At 40.1% G+C, this 21,423-nt stretch overlaps 1 non-coding gene across 1 annotated transcript; it reads left to right on the forward strand.

The window, feature by feature from the left end:
- The first annotated feature begins 248 nt into the window (after positions 1 to 248).
- On the forward strand, positions 249 to 354 carry LOC121988050. Its single transcript, XR_006113812.1, has one exon. It is a non-coding gene; the product is annotated as a small nucleolar RNA R71 (small nucleolar RNA).
- The last annotated feature ends 21,069 nt before the right edge of the window (positions 355 to 21,423 follow it).

Raw genomic sequence — 21,423 nt, forward strand, 5'->3', positions numbered from 1 at the left:
GTGGTTGAATTTCATTTTGTTTGACAGGCTCTCTTACATTTATGGCTTGCACTTCTTGAATATCTGAGGGAAATTCCATCCAACTTTTGTTCGACCATTCATGGAGGTTCAATGTCACTTGATCAATTAACGAATAAGCTTCATCTACACTTTTGTCCATAAAAGAACCTCCAGCTGATGAATCCAATAAAGTCTTGTCTGAGAAAGAAATTCCCCCATAGAATATGTGCAAAATCAACCATTTTTCAAAACCATGATGAGGGCACTATCTTTGAAGACTCTTGAATCTATCCCATGCTTCAAATAATGATTCTCCATATGCCTGAGAAAAATTTGTTATGCAATTCCTCATATACACCGTTCTACTTGGAGGGAAAAAATGATTCAGAAATTGCTTCTCCAATTGTTCCCAACTTGTGATGCTTTGAGGACAGAGAGAATATAGCCAAGTCCTTGCTTTATCCTTGATACTGAAAGGAAATATCATCAATCGAACTGCATTTGCTGATACTCCTTCACATTTCACCAAATCACAAATCTCTAAAAATGTTTCAAGATGCAGATAAGGACTTTCTGATACTTCTCCTCCAAATTTGTGACCTTGTATCATGAAAATTATCTCTGGGTCTAGTTGGAAACTTTCTACTTCAATTTGAGGTTGCACAATGGGAGATAAAAATCTTGCAGAAAAGGGTGTAGAAAAATTTCTCATGGTCCTGCTTGACATGTTAGTGCTCATGGATATTCAAGAAGAAAAAGAAAATTATCAAGAATCAAAAACAAGAAATAAAATGCAATATGAAAAGCAAGAAAGCAAATGCAGAATTTAAATTGCAAGAAAGAAAGTGCATAATGAAAACAAGAAAGAAAAGATAAAAGAAAAAAGAAAAATGTCTAGAATAATTCATATGCTAAAAATTGCAAGATATGTTTACAAAAGAAAAGAAGAAAGAAACAAGATCAAAAGAGAAAACAGAGAAAAGTTAGATTAGAGTACTAGAAATCAAGATTGCAAAGTTAGAATTAGAATTTTAATTGCAACAAAAAGAATTGTCAAGAATCTTATTCAGGAAAAGAAAAGCTTATAGAAAGAGAATTCTAAAAAAAAAAAATTAGTTACAACTATGCAAATGTAAAGGAAAGCAAATGTTATGTTTAGTCTAACTCAATTGATAATTTATAATGTTATAGCGCAGTCCCCGGCAACGGCGCCAAAAACTTGTTACGCTCCGCAAGTGTACGGAAATGTCGCAAGTAATATAAAAGATTATTGTATCCACAGGGACTGGAATAAGCACTAGAAATGTCTCAATGCGAATTAGCTAAACAACTATCCAATCGTTTCAAAAGCAAAGTAAAGGCAAACAAATCTAATATTAGAGATCAACAAACAAGAGTTTAGTGTTTTGGGTTATGATAAAGGGAGATTCTAGGAGTTTCGGTTTCTTTGTAAGATTTCTTGAATGTAAATGGTTCACCAATTCTTATTCCTCAATTGCCAAACATGTAGAAAGTTGTCGGTTCCCTCTTGCAATAGAGAACCGGCTAAGGACTGAGAAATGTATCTAAATAGGATTAATTAGACATGAACCTACGTTGTCCTTACACAGAAGCGCACCTATTACTATGCCTTCCTCGGATATCAACATAGAAGCCCACAACTTATTAATCTATAAAGATACAAGAAGCTAATAATAGAATCCATCCTACTCTCTTGAATATTCCTATTTCCTCTTCGAGATTATCTCTCAAACGTCCTTACACGGGCTTGCACCTGTCACGTGGATCCCTCGGATGATCGAGTGAGAGTTTATCCTTACCAAGTCCATAAGAAATCCAAACAATCAATCAAGAATGAGAATTAAGCACAAACCACCATCAATCATTCAAGATCTAATTGATACAAGCAAGATAATGTCATTGAAACAAGAAAATGGCAAATCCATAAGAGATTACATCAATCCATCATACAAATACTCCCTTAATCCTAGAATACAAGATCTACTCCATGAATCGAGGAAGAAAACCCGAAAGAATAGAGATTACAAGCATTCCTTGAATCCCCAATCCAAGAAAACAAGAAGAGGGGAAAAGAGAAAACTTATCTACGAAGAAGCCTTGTCTTCGGATCCAATCCTCGCTCCGGAGCCGGAATCGCCAAGAACTCCCCTTGAATCGCCCAGAAATCCTCCCAAGAATGGGTGGAAACCACCAAATCTTGCCTTCTCCCAAAGGGGGAGAGATCCCTTTTCAATTCATGAAGGAAGGTTTAAATAGAGGAGGGAATCGGGCGCCACACGGCCCCTCGACACAGTCGTGTGAGATCCACACGGCCATGTCCAGTTCCTTCTCTGCCAATGCTGCACGGTCGTGTGGTGCACACGGCCAAAGACCCTTCTGCTCTCTGGAAATGCTACACGGCGGTGTGGTGCACACGGCCACCACCTGCTTGGCCTCTGGAAACCTCACACGGCCGTGTAGATCCACATGGCCACCACCTGCTTGGCCTCTGGAAACCTCACATGGCCGTGTAGATTTACACGGCCATGTAAGGTTTCAGCACTAGATGCCATACATGGCCGTGTGCAGCTCACACCTCCTTGCATGGCCCTTGCACACCCTTTGTCTTAGCTTTGAATAGTTATGTTTCATTGCAACATCTTTTAGGCCACCAAGATGGGGTTTTCTTCCGTTGAAGTCTTCATCAAAGTTGTATATCTTGAAGTTATCTACAAGTCGGTATAAAGAACAGCTCAAATCTCCAACCGAGCACAAAGTTATGGCTATTTTAGTTTTAGTCTGCAGTGCAGAAAACCTCACACGGCCGTGTGAGGTTCTCACGGACTTCACACGGCCATGTGAAGTTCACACGGCCCCAACATGACCCCTACACGGCCTTAACACTCCCATGTGAGTTCTACACGGCCAGAACATGAAGAAAACATAGTTTTGCATGCCCATGTCACTCTGGAAGCTCTAGACTTCATTTAAACTCTGTTTTTGCTCCAAATCACATCCTATCAATCAAAATAAGAAAAGAGTAGATCTCCGAACAGAATATAATGAAAGTATGATATTCTAATAAAATAGGGTGCAATAAACATAGATTATGCCAATGAAATACAAGTAGATGAGCGTCAAAGTATGCATAAAAGAGTATATAATCTACGCATATCACCAACCGTCACTACAACGAGTTCACTGAGTTTCGTCAGGGAAACCTATCAGTTGAGGAAGCCGTGAAGAAATTCAACAGGTTGGCTCGTCTATGCCCTAAATTAGTCAGCACAGAAAGGGAATGAATCCGGTTGATGCTAAAGATGCTGAGGCCGGAAATAGCAATGAACGTGGCTGGTGGCGTTCATAGGCCAAAAACCACAGAAGAATTAGTGAGCAGTGCTCTAATCACAGAGCATTACCAGAATAGCATCAAGCAGCAGAAGCAAGTCCTCTCAGAAGCTAAAGGTCAAGGAGGCTCAGGCACTCAGAAGCAGCAGGGTCACAGCTCCCACGGCTCTAACTGGAAAGGGAACTCCAGCAACAAGCGCAAACCAGGGAGTTACCCAAAAGGAGGACCAGCCAGCAAGCAACCCAGTTATCCAAAGTGTGCTACTTATGGGAAATTCCATCCTGGAGTTTGTCGTAAGGGCACACGAGGATGCTTTGAATGCGGACAAGAAGGGCATATGGCCAAGCAGTGTCCAAACAAGACCAGTCTTCCTCAGCCACAGCCGATTCAGTATGGAGGCCAGCCAGCTTAGTTACATCAGATGCATGCCGCTTTAGATGGTCCACATATCAGCCAGGGCAGATTAGAAGCCCCTCCAGCTACGACCAATGCGAGGATCTACTCACTCACCAGAGAGGATGCAGCAAATGCCTCGACAGTTGTTACAGGTTAGATGAGTATTTTACAGTAAAGTACAACTGTCTTATTCGATACTGGGGCAACCCATTCCTACATATCCAGGGCATTTGCTGAGAAGTTAGCAGTACCTCCAGAGGTACTCAGTAGCTAGTTCCTTACGACGCTACCTTCAGGAGAAATTATGGCGTCTACGCACTGGCTCAGAGCAGTGCCGGTCACTATAGTAGACAGAGAGCTCTTTTGCGATCTAATAGTGATTAATATGACCGACTACGACGTCATCTTCGGGATGGACTTCTTGATCAAATACTGTGCCTCCATCGAGTGGCGTAAATAGAAAGTCATGTTCCAACTTGAAGCGGAAGCACAGTTCGAATTCGTCGGAGAACCCAGGAGAAAGGCCAAGAAGTTTCTCTCAGCTATGAAGGCACAGAGGTTGATGGATTCAGGATGTACGGGGTTCTTAGCACATGTTGTAACACCCACTAAGCTTTTAAGATAAATATGAGAATGATGAATTTGCCTTAGAAAAATATTAGTAGAATGTTGAACCAAAAAGAAATAAAAATAGGGAGTTGTCAAGGATTGAACCTTGAACCTCTCATGATGTAAATGATAGGATTAATGGGTAATAACCAGTTGGTATAGGAATGATATATTGATAGCAAAGGTGGGAAACTCATGATAAGGATGAGAGTAAAAGCTAGCCAAAAGAAAGAAAGAAAAGAGCAAGAGAAAGGCAACTTGCCATCCTTCTTTTCTCTCCCTCTTTCTCTCCCTTTGCTGTGACTTAAAGAGGACAATTAAGGGGGCTCATTCCCCATTGTTTCATCATGAATGATGAGAACAAATAAATAAATAAAATTAAAAAAAAAAAAGGGGGCTAAGGGAGGAGGAAAGCAAAAACCAATTTTGCTACCTCTTCCCCCTTAACATAAAAGGGAGCATGTAAAGAGAAGATTTTATTTTTCTCTCATTCTCTCCTCTCCACCACCGAGAGCCTCAGCCCCCTCTCCTCCATTTTCGGCCCCCAAAACAAGGTTCCTCCTAGGATACAAGGAAGGCTACCAAGGGAAATCAAAGGAGGAGAACAAGAAGAAGAGACCCTTTCTTCCATCACCACACTTTAGAACCACAAGCGACAAGGAAGTAAGTATCCCCTCACCTGTGGTACAAGTGGTTTTAATGTGTTTTTGGATTTTATGAGGATTTTAAAACCTAGAAACAAAGTTGTGAAAATTCGGCCAAAGAAAGGACTTGTTGATCCTAGGAATGTTTAATATAAGCCTTGATTCATGATAATTTTTCTATGCTTTGTAAGAAGGTTTTCTCTCATATTTTTATATATATGTGATGCTGGATTAGAGATGTACCTAACCCTAGAGTTTCTGCCAAAAAGGTTTTATAAGGGCTAGGGAATTTATTTGTTTACCTAACTTGCACAAAACCCTCTAAATAAATGGTTAAGGATCCATTATTGTTTTCATACTTGAAGGTTACTTGGAACCAAAAGTACCCCACTCACAAGTTTCGGCCAAGGAAGGGTTTAGGGTTAGGAAGACTTTGAATTTAAACTCACCATGTTTATATGATAGAATATAGAGTTTCTTAAAGAATTGCATGCTTGTATGTTGATAGAAACTCATGAACATCACTTTTAATGTTTCGGCCATGGTAAGGTGGATGGTTTAGAATAGCTTAAACAGATTTTTTTTTTAACATGCTCAAAACCTCCATGACAATAAGATATGAAAGTTGTTTGATGCTCCCATGCTTAATTAGAGTATAGGAAAATTGGTTGCATGATATATGATAATTATGACCACAAGGGTCCTAGCTTATTTGTGAACCAAACTTATATGTATAGTTCCTTTGATGTTTTTGCCATAAAACTTGTTTAGGTTTTCCATACTTTAGGCCACCTAAAACCTAGTTTAAAGACTTGGAAGGTTTCGGCCAAACATATGCTATGAGATAAAGAAAGGAAAAACCTAGGAAACCTAAGACACAATTTAAATGTATGCTTATAGTGCTTGACTTTTATACATGTTATGAAATGTGTTATGACTTTCTATGCTTTTATGCCATTTGAACAAATTCCATGCTTGATGAGGTTCGGCCATGTAGGGTTTAAAGACCTAGAAACCTTAAAATTTAGACCTCATGTGTTAAAGATGCTTCTTATGAAATTGAGATAACATGTTGATTGTGTTCACATGCTTATATATTTAACTATGATTCAAATGGACACCTTAAAGTCTCGTCCATGAAGGGATACATGCCTTAGAAACCCTAGAACTTACATTGAACATGCTCATGTCACTCTCCATGGAATATGAAATGTAGAAAGCTAAAAATTCACATGCTATATGTTGTTAGTGACCTAAATTGATGCTAAGGGAAGTTTCGGCCATGACCACTTGTATGATGCCATTTATAAATTTATACATGATGTTAGAGTAAGTTCACATGCTTGTATGCTTGCTTGAAAACCTAAATGAGTACTTGTAAGTTTCGGCCATGACATAATTTTAAGGGCTTAAAGGATTTAGGAACTAACTCAATTGTGCTTACCATATTCCTTGAAACAAATGCTATAAATATGGTTAAGGTTTCCATGCTTTATGTCATTTAGAACCTTGTTTCACACTTGTTAAGGTTCGGCCAAATGAGGTTTAAGGACTTGGAGAACTTAGAGTCCAAGTAAATCTTGTTTATAATACTTCCTATGAAAATGATATGTGGATGAATTAGGTTCTACATGCTTGGATGTTGTTTAAAACCTAAATTGGCACCTAAGAGGGTTTCGGCCAAGATAAGAACCCAAAGGATTAGGAAGCTTAGTACCCAAATTAATCATGTTACATTGTTCCTTATGATTGGATGAGCACATGATACACTTTTATGCTTAGACATGTATGCTTGTGAGCTATACAAGATGAGAATTTCTACGATATGTTATGAGTTCAAAATATGCATGCTTTATGTTATGATATGTGGGTAAATTTTACATGCTTTGATGATATGATATGAGCTGAAAATATGCATGCTTATGTTATGATATGTGGTTAAATTATGCATGCTTGATGATATGCTTTATGCTTAAGATATGCATGTTTTTATGATCTATGCCTAAGTGATGCATATTGTTATGATATGATGTATGCCTAAGTGATGCATACTTTTATGGTATGATGTATGCCTAAGTGATGCATACCTTTATGACATGATGTATGCCTAAGTGATGCATACCTTTATGATATGATGTATGCCTAAGTGATGCATACTTTTATGACATGATGTATGCCTAAGTGATGCATACTTTTATGATATGATGTGTGCCTAAGTGATGCATGCTTTTATGATGTATGATATGTATAAGTATGACATGTACTTTACTTTATATGGCTTGTACCAAGGGTGGGCTCCATAAGAGCCCCGGGGTCGATGGAATAAGACTCGGGCCTCGTTAGGGATGGGCTCCTAAGTGCCCCTAGGTCGATGGAGTAAGACTCAGGCCTAGTATGTTGCCTTGTAGGGTTCAAGACTTGCTACCTTGGACCTACATAGGTTGCGCGCAATATGTAAGTGGTACATAGCCGGGACTCCCTTTAAGTTGAGATTATGTTCAAGTATATATGTAAGAAGAAATGGTTTTAAAGATCATGAGTTATACACATGTTTTTCGGATACATGTTTTTCAAAATCATATTGCATATACCTTATGATGATTTATGATATGCCATGGTTAGATATGATTAGGTTATGTTCCATGATATGTCCATGTGTAGGATATGCCATGACTCCTTATGACGATATGCCATGATTAGATACGATTATGTTATGCTTCATGCTATGCTTTACGCTATGATATGCCATGACTAGTTATGATTTCTTCATGTTGCATGATATGCTTAAAAGAGTATATTACATTATGTCATGACTAGTTGAAATGATGCCATATTGAGACATTCTTTGATTATACTATGATTTTTGGTTTTAGTGAGTAGGAAAGGAACTTACTGAGCCATGAGTGCTCACAGCTTACTGTCCGTGTACCACAGATAAAGGAAAAATCTGGATGAGCTAGAGCAGCAGGAGAGGCAAGGAGATGTGTGTGGCAGTGGCTAGGCAACCAAATAAGAACCTGCTTTAAAAAAAAAAACTTTTAAAGAACTATGCTTTGGTATCATGAATTGTAGTACCGTATGTGTGACTTGATGTTATGTTTCTACTAATTTTGATATCATGTTATTGAGGCCATGGTAGTATAGTTCGGATTTGATGAAAGGGAAAACAAAAGAAAAGATTTTATTAAACTAAGAGAATTATTTTAAGTCTTCCGTTGTTTTAAAAAAAAAAAAAAATATTTGTACATAGAGTATCGTAGCCCCATCCCTTAGGGTTAGCAGGGAGGGCGGGCGTTACAGGTTGGTATCAGAGCCAAGTTTTTGCTAGCTCACTACACACACATCAAGCCTCCGACCTGCCGCTCCAAGTAAGAATGTTTATGCTTAATTTTCATGTTATATGACTTATGCTTTATTTTTCTTCCTTGTTATATTGCCTATGCTTTATTTTCTTTGCTATATTGCTTATGCTTTATTTCCTTATGTTATATTGTTTGTCACTCTATTCTTTATTTTTCCTTATGTTGCTTATGCTTTAGTTTCATGTTTTGCTTGCTTATGTTTGATGCTTTATTCTATGCTTTTAGTTATAATTTAGATTAGGATTACATATTAGTAGGTTAGGAATAATACCAGAACAAATAGATAGAAACAAAATAATATGTTAGATTGGCTAAAAATGATAACCACTTACACTAGTCTATTTGTCATTATTTAGATAAACATGGTTAGGACACGCAATGGCCGAACCGAGGGGGCAGTGACTCCACCAGACCTCCAGCGTCAGATCACAGAACAACAGCAGCTGATCACTACCTTAATGGGTCAGCAAGGCAACCCAGTTACCCCACTGGCAAATCAGAATACACTACCGGTTATACCTACAGCCGCGCCAGTGCCCCCGGCAGCCCCTACTCCGATGGTCCGACAAGAGGCCTATCTGTTTCAGTGGCAAAGGCTTAAGCCGGAAGCCTTCTCGGGAAACTGCGAACCATGGGATGCACAAGCCTGGCTCAAGACCGTGGAGAGCATAATGGAACTACTGGACTGGCCTGAACACGAGAAGATCAAATGCGCGTCGTTCTGCCTTACCGGAGATGCCCGGATGTGGTGGGACCGAGTAAAGGCGAAAAGACAAATAAACCAGATGCAGTGGACGGATTTTGAGACAGAGTTCTTAGAAGAATTCTTCCATATGCAAGTGACCAACAAGCACTATGACGAGTTCACTGAGTTCCGGCAAGGTGATCTGTCAGTTAACGAAGTCGTCAAGAAGTTCAACCGCCTAGCACGTCTGTGCCCAGAACTGATCAGTACTGAAAAAGAAAGGGTCCGGTTAATGTTAAAGATGCTCCAACCCGAGAAAGCTCTGAACGTAGCCGGCGGAGTTAATAGACCGCAGACTGCAGAGGAGCTAGTCAGTAGTGCCCTGATTACCGAGCACTACCAGAAAGCAATGAACGAGGAAAAGAACCAAGCACTGACCGGAGGACAAAAATCGCACAATACCAGAACCGGCTGGAAAGGAAACTCAGGTGGAAAGAGGAAACAGTGGAACAACACAAAAGGTGGTCCGGCCAATAAGCAAAACATGTACCCTCAGTGTGCCACATGTGGAAAGATGCATTCTGGAGTATGTCTCCTAAGCACCAAAAAGTGCTACAACTGCGGAAAGGAAGGACATTTGGCAAGAAATTGGCCTACTCAGTCTCAGGGAGTACCTCCACAGAATAACCAGAATAGGAGTACCCCCGCACAGCTTCATCAGATGCAAACTGCCATAGAAGGGACTTCGATCAGCCAAGGAAGATTGGAAGCCCCTCCTCCCATTATGACGAACGCCAGAATCTACTCTCTTACCAAGGAAGACGTGGTGAATGCCTCTACTGTTGTCACAGGTCAGCTACTTATTTACAATCAGTATGCTGTAGTATTATTTGATACTGGGGCAACACACTCGTTCGTCTCAATATCTTTTATGAAGAAGCTAGATATACCACCCCGAACTCTAGAGGACACATTCTTAACAACCTTACCATCCGGGGAGATTATGCCATCGGACCATATGCTAGAAGCAGTACTCATTCGGATCGCAAACAGAGAACTCTACTGCGATCTGATAGTACTTGATATGCAGGATTATGACATAATACTGGGTATGGATTTCCTGAGCAAGTACGGCGCTTCAATCGATTGCCGCAAAAGGAAAGTGATTTTCCTACTCGAAACTGAACCAGAGTTTGAGTTTTACGGGGAACCGAAAGGAACGGAGAAGTTATTGTCATCGATTAAAGCGCAAAGGATGTTAGATAAAGGATGTATGGGGTTTCTAGCACACGTGGTTGATACCAATCAAGTCAAAGACCCGAAGCTAGAAGATGTCAGGGTAGTATGCAACTATCCAAAAGTATTTCCTGATGAACTACCAGGGTTGGCCCCTGACAGAGAGATAGAATTCGAGATCGAATTGATTCTTGGTACTCAGCCGATCTCAAAAGCACCTTATCGTATGGCTCCGGCTGAATTAAAGGAGCTTCAGGAACAGTTATCCGAATTACTCGACAAGGGACTTATTCGTCCTAGTCACTCTCCATGGGGAGCTCCAGTGCTGTTCGTAAAGAAGAAGGATGGGTCTATGCGAATGTGTATAGACTACCGAGCGCTGAATAATGTGACAATCAAGAACCGGTACCCACTCCCACGGATCGATGACCTGTTCGACCAACTGAAGGGTGCGACCGTTTTCTCAAAGATAGACCTACGATATGGTTATCATCAAGTGAAGGTGAAACCAGATGATATACCAAAAACAGCATTTCGAACCCGATATGGACACTATGAGTTCATAGTTATGCCTTTCGAAGTAACCAACGTTCCTAGAGTATTTATGGACCTGATGAATCGGGTATTTACGACATATCTTGATAAATTTGTAATCATCTTTATTGACGATATACTTATCTACTCGAGAACCCCAGAAGAACATACTGAACACCTGAATACTGTACTACAGATCCTTCAAGAGAAACAACTATATGCAAATTTCTCCAAATGCGAGTTTTGGCTTGACCGGGTAATATTCCTAGGTCATGTCATCTCCAAAGATGGAGTTATGGTGGATCCAAGCAAAATCGAAGCTGTAAATAACTGGAACAGACCAAGGAATGCCAGCGAAGTCAGGAGTTTTCTCGGGCTAGCAGGCTATTACAGGAAACTCGTAGAGAATTTCTCCAAAATTTCAGCCCCTATGACAGCCCTCACCAAGAAAAATACAAAGTATGAATGGACAGAAGCTTGCGAGAAGAGTTTCACGGAATTAAAAAGGAGACTGACCAGTGCTCCGATTCTTACTCTCCCGGAAACCAACAGAGGTTTTGATATGTACAGCGATGCTTCCATCTCAGGACTTGGAGTTGTACTCATGCAAGACGGCAAAGTCATTGCCTACGCTTCTAGACAACTTAAAGAGCATGAGAAGAATTATCCCATTCACGACTTAGAACTAGCAGTCGTGGTCTTCGCTCTCAAAATATGGAGACATTATTTATATGGAGCTCAGTGTAAGATTTATACCGACCATCAGAGTCTGAAATATTTTTTCACACAAAAAGACCTGAATATGAGGCAACGCCGATGGCTCGAGCTAATTAAAGATTACGACTGCGAGATTCTTTATCACCCAGGAAAGGCGAACAAGGTGGCCGATGCACTCAGCCGGAAGTCCAGTGCCACCTGATGTAGCTATTTTAAAGTTCGAGGACGAACTTTTTATGAGGTACGGGGTACTGTAACACCCACTAAGCTTTTAAGATAAATATGAGAATGATGAATTTGCCTTAGAAAAATATTAGTAGAATGTTGAACCAAAAAGAAATAAAAAGAAATAAAAATAGGGAGTGGTCAAGGATTGAACCTTGAACCTCTCATGATGTAAATGATAGGATTAATGGGTAATAACCAGTTGGGATAGGAATGATATATTGATAGCAAAGGAGGGAAACTCATGATAAGGATAAGAGTAAAAGCTAGCCAAAAGAAAGCAAGAAAAGAGCAAGAGAAAGGAAACTTGCCTTTCTTCTTTTCTCTCCCTCTTCCTCTCCCTTTGCCGTGACTTAAAGAGGACAATTAAGGGGATTCATTCCCCCTTGTTTCATCATGAATGATGAGAACAAATAAATAAATAAAAAAAAAAGTAAAAAAAAAGGGGGCTAAGGGAGGATGAAAGCAAAAACCAATTTTGCTACCTCTTCCCCCTTAACATAAAAGGGACCATGTAAAGAGAAGATTTTATTTTTCTCTCATTTCTCTCATTCTCTCCTCTCCACCACCGAGAGCCTCAACCCCCTCTCCTCCACTTTCGGCCCCCAAAACAAGGTTCCTCCTAGGATACAAGGAAGGCTACCAAGGGAAATCAATGGAGGAGAACAAGAAGAAGAGACCCTTTCTTCCATCACCACACTTTAGAAACACAAGCGAAAAGGAAGTAAGTATCCCCTCACCTGTGGTACAAGTGGTTTTAATGTATTTTTGGATTTTATGATGATTTTAAAACCTAGAAACAAAGTTGTGAAAATTCGGCCAAAGAAAGGACTTGTTGATCCTAGGAATGTTTAATATAAGCCTTGATTCATGATAATTTTTCTATGCTTTGTAAGAAGGTTTTCTCTCATATTTTTATATATATGTGATGCTGGATTAGAGATGTACCTAACCCTAGAGTTTCGGTCAAAAAGGTTTTATAAGGGCTAGGGAATTTATTTGTTTACCTAACTTACACAAAACCCTCTAAATAAATGGTTAAGGATCCATTATTGTTTTCATACTTGAAGGTTACTTGGAACCAAAAGTACCCCACTCACAAGTTTCAGCCAAGGAAGGGTTTAGGGTTAGAAAGACTTTGAATTTAAACTCACCATGTTTATATGATAGAATATAGAGTTTCTTAAAGAATTGCATGCTTGTATGTTGATAGAAACTCATGAACATCACTTTTAATGTTTCGGCCATGGTAAGGTGGATGGTTTAGAATAGCTTAAACAGATTTTTTTTTTAACATGCTCAAAACCTCCATGACAATAAGATATGAAAGTTGTTTGATGCTCCCATGCTTAATTAGAGTATAGGAAAATTGGTTGCATGATATATGATAATTATGACCACAAGGGTCCTAGCTTGTTTGTGAACCAAACTTATATGTATAGTTCCTTTGATGTTTTTGCCATAAAACTTGTTTAGGTTTTCCATACTTTAGGCCACCTAAAACCTAGTTTAAAGACTTGGAAGGTTTCGGCCAAACATATGCTATGAGATAAAGAAAGGAAAAACCTAGGAAACCTAAGACACAATTTAAATGTATGCTTATAGTGCTTGACTTTTATACATGTTATGAAATGTGTTATGACTTTCTATGCTTTTATGCCATTTGAACAAATTCCATGCTTGATGAGGTTCGGCCATGTAGGGTTTAAAGACCTAGAAACCTTAAAATTTAGACCTCATGTGTTAAAGATGCTTCTTATGAAATTGAGATAACATGTTGATTGTGTTCACATGCTTATATATTTAACTATGATTCAAATGGACACCTTAAAGTCTCGGCCATGAAGGGATACATGCCTTAGAAACCCTAGAACTTTCATTGAACATGCTCATGTCACTCTCCATGGAATATGAAATGTAGAAAGCTAAAAATTCACATGCTATATGTTGTTAGTGACCTAAATTGATGCTAAGGGAAGTTTCGGCCATGACCACTTTTATGATGCCATTTATAAATTTATACATGATGTCAGAGTAAGTTCACATGCTTGTATGCTTGCTTGAAAACCTAAATCAGTACTTTTGAGTTTCAGCCATGACATAATTTTAAGGGCTTAAAGGATTTAGGAACTAACTCAATTGTGCTTACCATATTCCTTGAAACAAATGCTATAAATATGGTTAAGGTTTCCATGCTTTATGTCATTTAGAACCTTGTTTCACACTTGTTAAGGTTCGGCCAAATGAGGTTTAAGGACTTGGAGAACTTAGAGTCCAAGTAAATCTTGTTTATAATACTTCCTATGAAAATGATATGTGGATGAATTAGGTTCTACATGCTTGGATGTTGTTTAAAACCTTAATTGGCACCTAAGAGGGTTTCGGCCAAGATAAGAACCCAAAGGATTAGGAAGCTTAGTACCCAAATTAATCATGTTACATTGTTCCTTATAATTGGATGAGCACATGAAACACTTTTATGCTTAGACATGTATGCTTGTGAGCTATACAAGATGAGAATTTCTACGATATGTTATGAGTTCAAAATATGCATGCTTTATGTTATGATATGTGGGTAAATTTTACATGCTTTGATGATATGATATGAGATGAAAATATGCATGCTTATGTTATGATATGTGGTTAAATTATGCATGCTTGATGATATGCTTTATGCTTAAGATATGCATGTTTTTATGATCTATGCCTAAGTGATGCATATTGTTATGATATGATGTATGCCTAAGTGATGCATACTTTTATGGTATGATGTATGCCTAAGTGATGCATACCTTTATGACATGATGTATGCCTAAGTGATGCATACCTTTATGATATGATGTATGCCTAAGTGATGCATACTTTTATGACATGATGTATGCCTAAGTGATGTATACTTTTATGATAGGATGTGTACCTAAGTGATGCATGCTTTTATGATGTATGATATGTATAAGTATGACATGTACTTTACTTTATATGGCTTGTACCAAGGGTGGGCTCCATTAGCGCCCCGAAGTCGATGGAATAAGACTCGGGCCTCGTTAGGGATGGGCTCCTAAGTGCCCCTAGGTCGATGGAGTAAGACTCGGGCCTAGTATGTTGCCTTGTAGGGTTCAAGACTTGCTACCTTGGACCTACATAGGTTGCGCGCAATATGTAAGTGGTACATAGCCGGGATCCCCTTTAAGTTGAGATTATGTTCAAGTATATATGTAAGAAGAAATGGTTTTAAAGATTATGAGACATACACATGTTTTTTGGATACATGTTTTTCAAAATCATATTGCATATACCTTAAGATGATTTATGATATGCCATGGTTAGATATGATTACGTTATGTTCCATGATATGTCCATGTGTAGGATATGCCATGACTCCTTATGACGATATGCCATGATTAGATACGATTATGTTATGCTTCATGCTATGCTTTACGCTATGATATGCCATGACTAGTTATGATTTCTTCATGTTGCTTGATATGCTTAAAAAAGTATGTTACATTATGTCATGACTAGTTGAAATGATGCCATATTGAGACATTCTTTGATTATACTATGATTTTCGGTTTTAGTGAGTAGGAAAGGAACTTACTGAGCCATGAGTGCTCATAGCTTACTGTCTTTGTACCACAGATAAAGGAAAAAGATGGATGAGCTAGAGGAGCAGCAGGAGAGGCAAGGAGATGTGTGTGGCAGTGGCTAGGCAACCAAATAAGAACCTGCTTTAAAAAAAAAGAACTTTTAAAGAACTATGCTTTGGTATCATGAATTGTAGTACCGTATGTGTGACTTGATGTTATGTTTTTACTAATTTTGATATCATGTTATTGAGGCCATGGTAGTGTAGTTCGGATTTGATGAAAGGGAAAACAAAAGAAAAGTTTTTATTAAACTAAGAGAATTATTTTAAGTCTTCCGTTGTTTTAAAAAAAAAAAAAAAAGAGAAAAATTTGTACATAGAGTATCGTATCCCGGTCCCTTAGGGTTAGCAGGGAGGGAGGGCATTACACATGTAGTCAATACCAGTCAGGATAAGGACCAACAGCTAGCAGAGGTCCGAGTCGTATGTGACTATCCAGCAGTCTTCCCTGAAGAGTTACCAGGCCTAGCACCAGACAGGGAGATCGAATTTGAGATAGAGCTCATTTCCAGTACAAATCCTATCTCCAAAGCACCTTACCGCATGGCTCCAGCAGAACTGAAGGCACTTCATGAGCAACTACAGGAGCTGCTTCACAAGGGCTTCATCCGTCCTAGTCACTCACCATGGGAAGCACCTGTATTGTTTGTGAAGAAGAAAGATGGGAGCATGCGCCTGTGTATAGACTACGAGGCACTGAACCAAGTCACAATCAAGAACAGGTATCCTCTTCCCAGAATAGATGACCTGTTTGATCAGCTAAAGGGAGCAGGAGTGTTCTCTAAAATAGACCTCAGATCAGGTTATCATAAGGTGAAGGTTAAAGAAGAAGACATACCCAAGACAGCATTCAGGACTAGATACGGACATTACGAGTTCGTAGTCATGCCCTTTGGCATGACAAATGCTCCAGCTACTTTCATGGACCTTATAAACAGGGTATTCAGAGAATATTTAGATAGGTTCGTTATCGTGCTCATCGATGACATCCTTATCTATTCCAGAACTCAGGAAGAACACGTAGAGCACCTGAAAACAGTATTGCAGACCCTTCAGCAGAATCAGCTGTACGCTAAGTTCACCAAATGTGAATTTTGGCTAGATCAGGTGTCCTTCCTGGGTCACATCATCTCAAAGGATGGTATCATGGTAGACCCCAGTAAGATAGAAGCTGTGAGCAACTGGAAAAGACCCAAGAACGCTAGTGAGATCAGAAGCTTTCTGGGATTAGCAGGTTACTACAAGAAATTCGTAGAGGACTTCTCCAGGATAGCCTCCCCACTGACAGCTCTTACCAGAAAGAACAGAAAATTTCAGTGGATAGAGGACTGTGAGAACAGTTTCAGCGAGCTGAAAAGGAGATTGACCAGTGCACCTATTCTCACTCTACCAGAGAACGCAGATAGCTTTGACATATATTGTGATGCCTCGAAGTTGGGACTAGGAGCGGTGCTGATGCAAGATGGCAAGGTGATCGCCTATGCCTCCAGAAAACTTAAGGATTATGAGAAGAACTATCCTACTCATGACCTTGAGCTTGCAGCAGTGGTGTTCGCTCTCAAGATTTGGAGACATTACTTGTATGGAGATCAGTGTAGAGTGTATACAGATCATCAGAGTCTGAAATACTTCTTCATTCAGAAGGATCTGAATATGCGACAGCGCAGATGGCTAGAACTGGTCAAAGACTACGACATGGATATCCTCTACCACCCAGGAAAAGCGAATAGGGTAGCAGACGCCCTCAGCAGGAAGTCCAGCGCTACCCTATTATCTCTAGCAGCCATGTCACCGCCCCTACAGAAGGAGATCTCAGATTTCGGTCTCGAGCTCATAGTCGGACAGCTCTCTACTATGACATTAGAGTCTACCTTGCTCGGTGACATCCAGACAGCTCAGGGGCAGGATCCTGAAATTCAGAGAATCAAGCAAGGTTTAGCAGAATCAGAAGGTGGAGAGTTCAGAATATCAGATAGCGGGGTGTTGTATTTTGGTGACAGGCTATGTGTTCTGGATCAGGAGGAACTACAGAGGAAAATCCTAGGCAAGGCTCACAAGACTCCCTATGCGATGCATCCTGGCTCCACCAAAATGTACCAGGATATGAAGAAACATTTTTGGTGGCCTGGGATGAAGAGAGACATCGCTCGATATGTCAGCACCTGCCTAACCTGTCAGAGGGTTAAGGCAGAACATCAGAGACCAGGGGGAGTTTTGAAGCCCATACAGATACCAGAATGGAAGTGGGAAGACATTTCTATGGATTTTATAGTGGGATTACCTAGAACCACGAATGATTTTGATACCATCTGGGTAATAGTCGACAGATTGACTAAATCAGCCCACTTCTTAGCTATCAGGATATCCTACTCCATGGAACAGCTAGCTCAGTTGTATCTCAGGGAGATCGTTAGGTTACATGGAGTCCCACGAACCATTATTTCTGGGAGTGTGTACAGTCAGCTTTGGGCACGAAGTTAAAGTTTAGCACAGCTTTCCATCCTCAGACAGATGGACAGACGGAGCGGATAAATCAGGTACTCGAAGATATGCTCTGAGCATGTGCCCTAGATTTCAAGGGAAGTTGGTGCAAATATCTGAGTTTAGCAGAATTTGCATACAACAACAACTATCAGGCCACTATCGGTATGGCACCTTACGAGGCTCTCTATGGGCGGAGGTGTAGATCTCCAATCTGTTGGTATGAGAGTGGTGAACAGAAAGAACTAGAACTTCAGACAGATCTAGTGGCAGATACCACAGCAGTTATACAGCAGATCCGCCAGAGGATAGAGACACCTCAGAGCCGCCAGAAGAGCTATGCTGATACACGACGCAGACCCTTAGAGTTTTCAGTTGGGGATTCGGTGTTCCTCAGAGTAGCTCCCATGAAGGGAGTAATGCGTTTCGGGAAGAAGGGCAAGCTAAGTCCCAGATATGTGGGACCATACCTTATCAGCAGAAGAGTGGGCAAGGTAGCATATGAGCTAGAGCTACCCCAGGAAATGTCAGCTGTCCACAATGTATTTCATGTCTCTATGCTGAAGAAGCATATTCCAGATGCCACCCAGGTGATTGAGCCCCAGTTGGTACAGATCCGCGAAGATCTCAGCTATGACAGTTGGCCTATTCAGATAATAGACCGAGCAGTTAAGAAATTGCGGAAAAAGGAAGTACCATTAGTCAAAGTTATTTGGCACAGTCACACAGCAGAAGAGGCAACATGGGAGACAGAAGCCAGCATGAGACAGAAGTACCCAGAGTTATTCTAAGTTCGAGGACGAACTTTTTATAAGGTATGGGAGATTGTAATGCCCGAAAATTCTCAAAACTATTTTAGAAATAATCTATGATTTTTCTGAAATTTTAGAATATTTTTATGGAATTTTTAGAGTAACGGAAGTAGCAAAAACAAATAGAAAACGAAAACGGCCTAAGCGGGAATTGAACCCGAGACCTACGGTTTACGGATAATGTTAGTAACCAGTTGAACCCAGCAGGGCTGTGCTGAAAGGAAAGTGAGGCAATTAAATTTATATTAGAGTTGGGCTGAAATTACCCACTTAATATAAATAGGTAATTTAATAGGTGAAGAGTTTTTTTTTTTTTAACGTGACTCTTCCTTCTCCTCACCCTAGCCACGCCGCACCCTTCCCTCTCCTTTTCTCGGCGCCAACCACAAGAAGAAACCTAGGGTTCCTTTCCTAGGGCTTCAAGGACACCTTCCGGCGACATCTCCGACACGAGGACGTTCCCCTTCGCGAGAGGAACGCATAGACGCGAGAAGATCGTCGAAAGGATCGTCTCCTCCGAAAATCATGCGATTAGAATCGTAAGAAAATCCAAACAGGAGGTAAGAAACCTCTCACCTGCAGTATAAGTAGCTTTTCGTACGATTGAATGTTTTTAAATTAGCTATATGTAGACTTTTCGACGCATAGGGTGTATTTAACCCTCCTTTTCAGGTTTAGGGATCTAGTTGAGCACCTCTAGATGGGCCAGACACGTTTTCTCCTTTCAGTTGGAGATTCTAGACGTTGTCAGGTGCCTAGAGGTGATCTCCCTAATAGAGAGGAGAGTTGGAGCACACCAAGTGTTCGATAAAATGCTTAGCTCAGTAAAATGCTACAGTAGACATTTCTAATAGCTCAGTAAATGCAATAGAAGCATTTAAATAGTTTAGTTAGTCTTGCTACAGCTTATATGGGGCTACGGTCCAATGGGTGGGCACCCACAGTCGCCTCTAAGTTCAGATAACCTAGTAAAAGATAGATAAAGTAATTAGCTATGATTCAGTATTTTATTTTCAGTAGGGGCACTGTACAGGATTAGATATCCATTGGCCTGGGCTCCCATAGTCGGTCCCTAGGTTTAGATAACCTAGTAAACCCTACTAAATGCGGGATTTGCAAACCCGGGTCTAGCTAGGGATGCGCGCACAGCAAGTACAGTTGTCGGGCCCAAACAGCAGCATGATTACTATTTTCACTTATTATGATAATAGCTTTCAAACTCGTAATCTAGTTATGTGAATATAGTGTTAGCTCAGTTTTAGTTTCAGTTTCAGTTTAGTTCTCCTAGTTGATACCATGAAATAGCTCCATGCTTAGATTTTATTATGCATGCCATGTTTCAGTATTTATGTCATGTAACTTCAGTATGCCATGCTTTAACAAATTCAGTGCATGTTTTTAAATAGCATTCTTTAAAAACATGTTTGCATCGTTGCATGTTTTAGTGAGGTAGTTGATTTCTTACTAAGCTTAAAGCTTACAGATACTATTTTCCCTTATACTGCAGATAAAGGTATAGGGAAGATGGACTAGCAGAGGAAGCTGGAGGTCAATGCAGAGATGGTGTGTGTGGCAGGAACCTGGAACGAAGATCCTTAGGGAGTTTAGCAAATTAAGAACTTAGTTTCTTTTCTTAAGATACCTTTATGCATTTCTAGTGGCTTAAATGCTATAAATTAATAAACCTCGCACTATATCATGTTAGAATGCTAGTTGATAGATATTAGAACGTTTTCCATGCATTATATAATTGTTGTGTGAGATTTTGGCACGAACAAGTGCTGAAATCCGGGGTTCTGATTCGAAATCAGAAAGCTGATCGATCTATAGATCGATAAGAAGTGGGGTGTACCATTGGATCGGTCAGCTGACCGATCCAGTCGCGAACAGAGAGTTAGCAGAGAGTACAGAAGCTCACTGATCGGTCAGCCGACCGATCAGTGAGCCACTGGATCGGTCTACCGACCGATCAGTGTACTCCTGGATCGGTCGGTAGACCGATCCAGCCGCATACAGAAGCAAGATGGCTTGTGGATCGGTCAGCCAACCGATCCAGAGTTTCTCTCCGTGCCGGTATCAAGCTGGATCGATCACTGGATCGATCCGACAGCCCAATCAATTCATGGATCGATTGAAATGCCTGATTACAGCTAGCAGGACATCCGAGAGGCATAGATTATCTTCCCTAGCACGTGTACAACTCCTAGGTACATCTAGAATATTAAGTTCAGATTTTACAGTAATCAGTTTAGTAAAATTTTAATCAATCCAGATTTCCGCAATAGTAATTTAGCACAGCATAATGTTGCGATCGATCTCACAGCCTAGTCAGTAGAAGACGGGTCGTTACAGATAGGCATGTTGAAGGGTTGGGATTCAGAAGTATGGCAGCAAATATGGCAGCTTAGTCTTTTAGTATAAGTGGGAGATTGTTAGTATATATACTAAAAGCCTAGCTTTTGGTATAAACATTTATCTAGAAATAAGAATCACATTGGTCAAATGTCTACATTTATGATAAATGTAGTTGTTCAATTAATTTATATTGTAGATAACATGGTGTGTGGTGTCACACACACCGGATCATGTTATCAGTACCTTATAAATTATAAACTGTAGCTCACGACCAAGATGGAAAGGAACAAACGATTGGAATGTCGTAGTGTAATTAGGTATTAGTTTATCTTAACTGTATAATTACACTAGTACACTTAGAGTGTATTGAGT

Source organism: Zingiber officinale, chromosome 5B, assembly GCF_018446385.1.
Source record: "Zingiber officinale cultivar Zhangliang chromosome 5B, Zo_v1.1, whole genome shotgun sequence".
Lineage (NCBI taxonomy): Eukaryota > Viridiplantae > Streptophyta > Magnoliopsida > Zingiberales > Zingiberaceae > Zingiber > Zingiber officinale.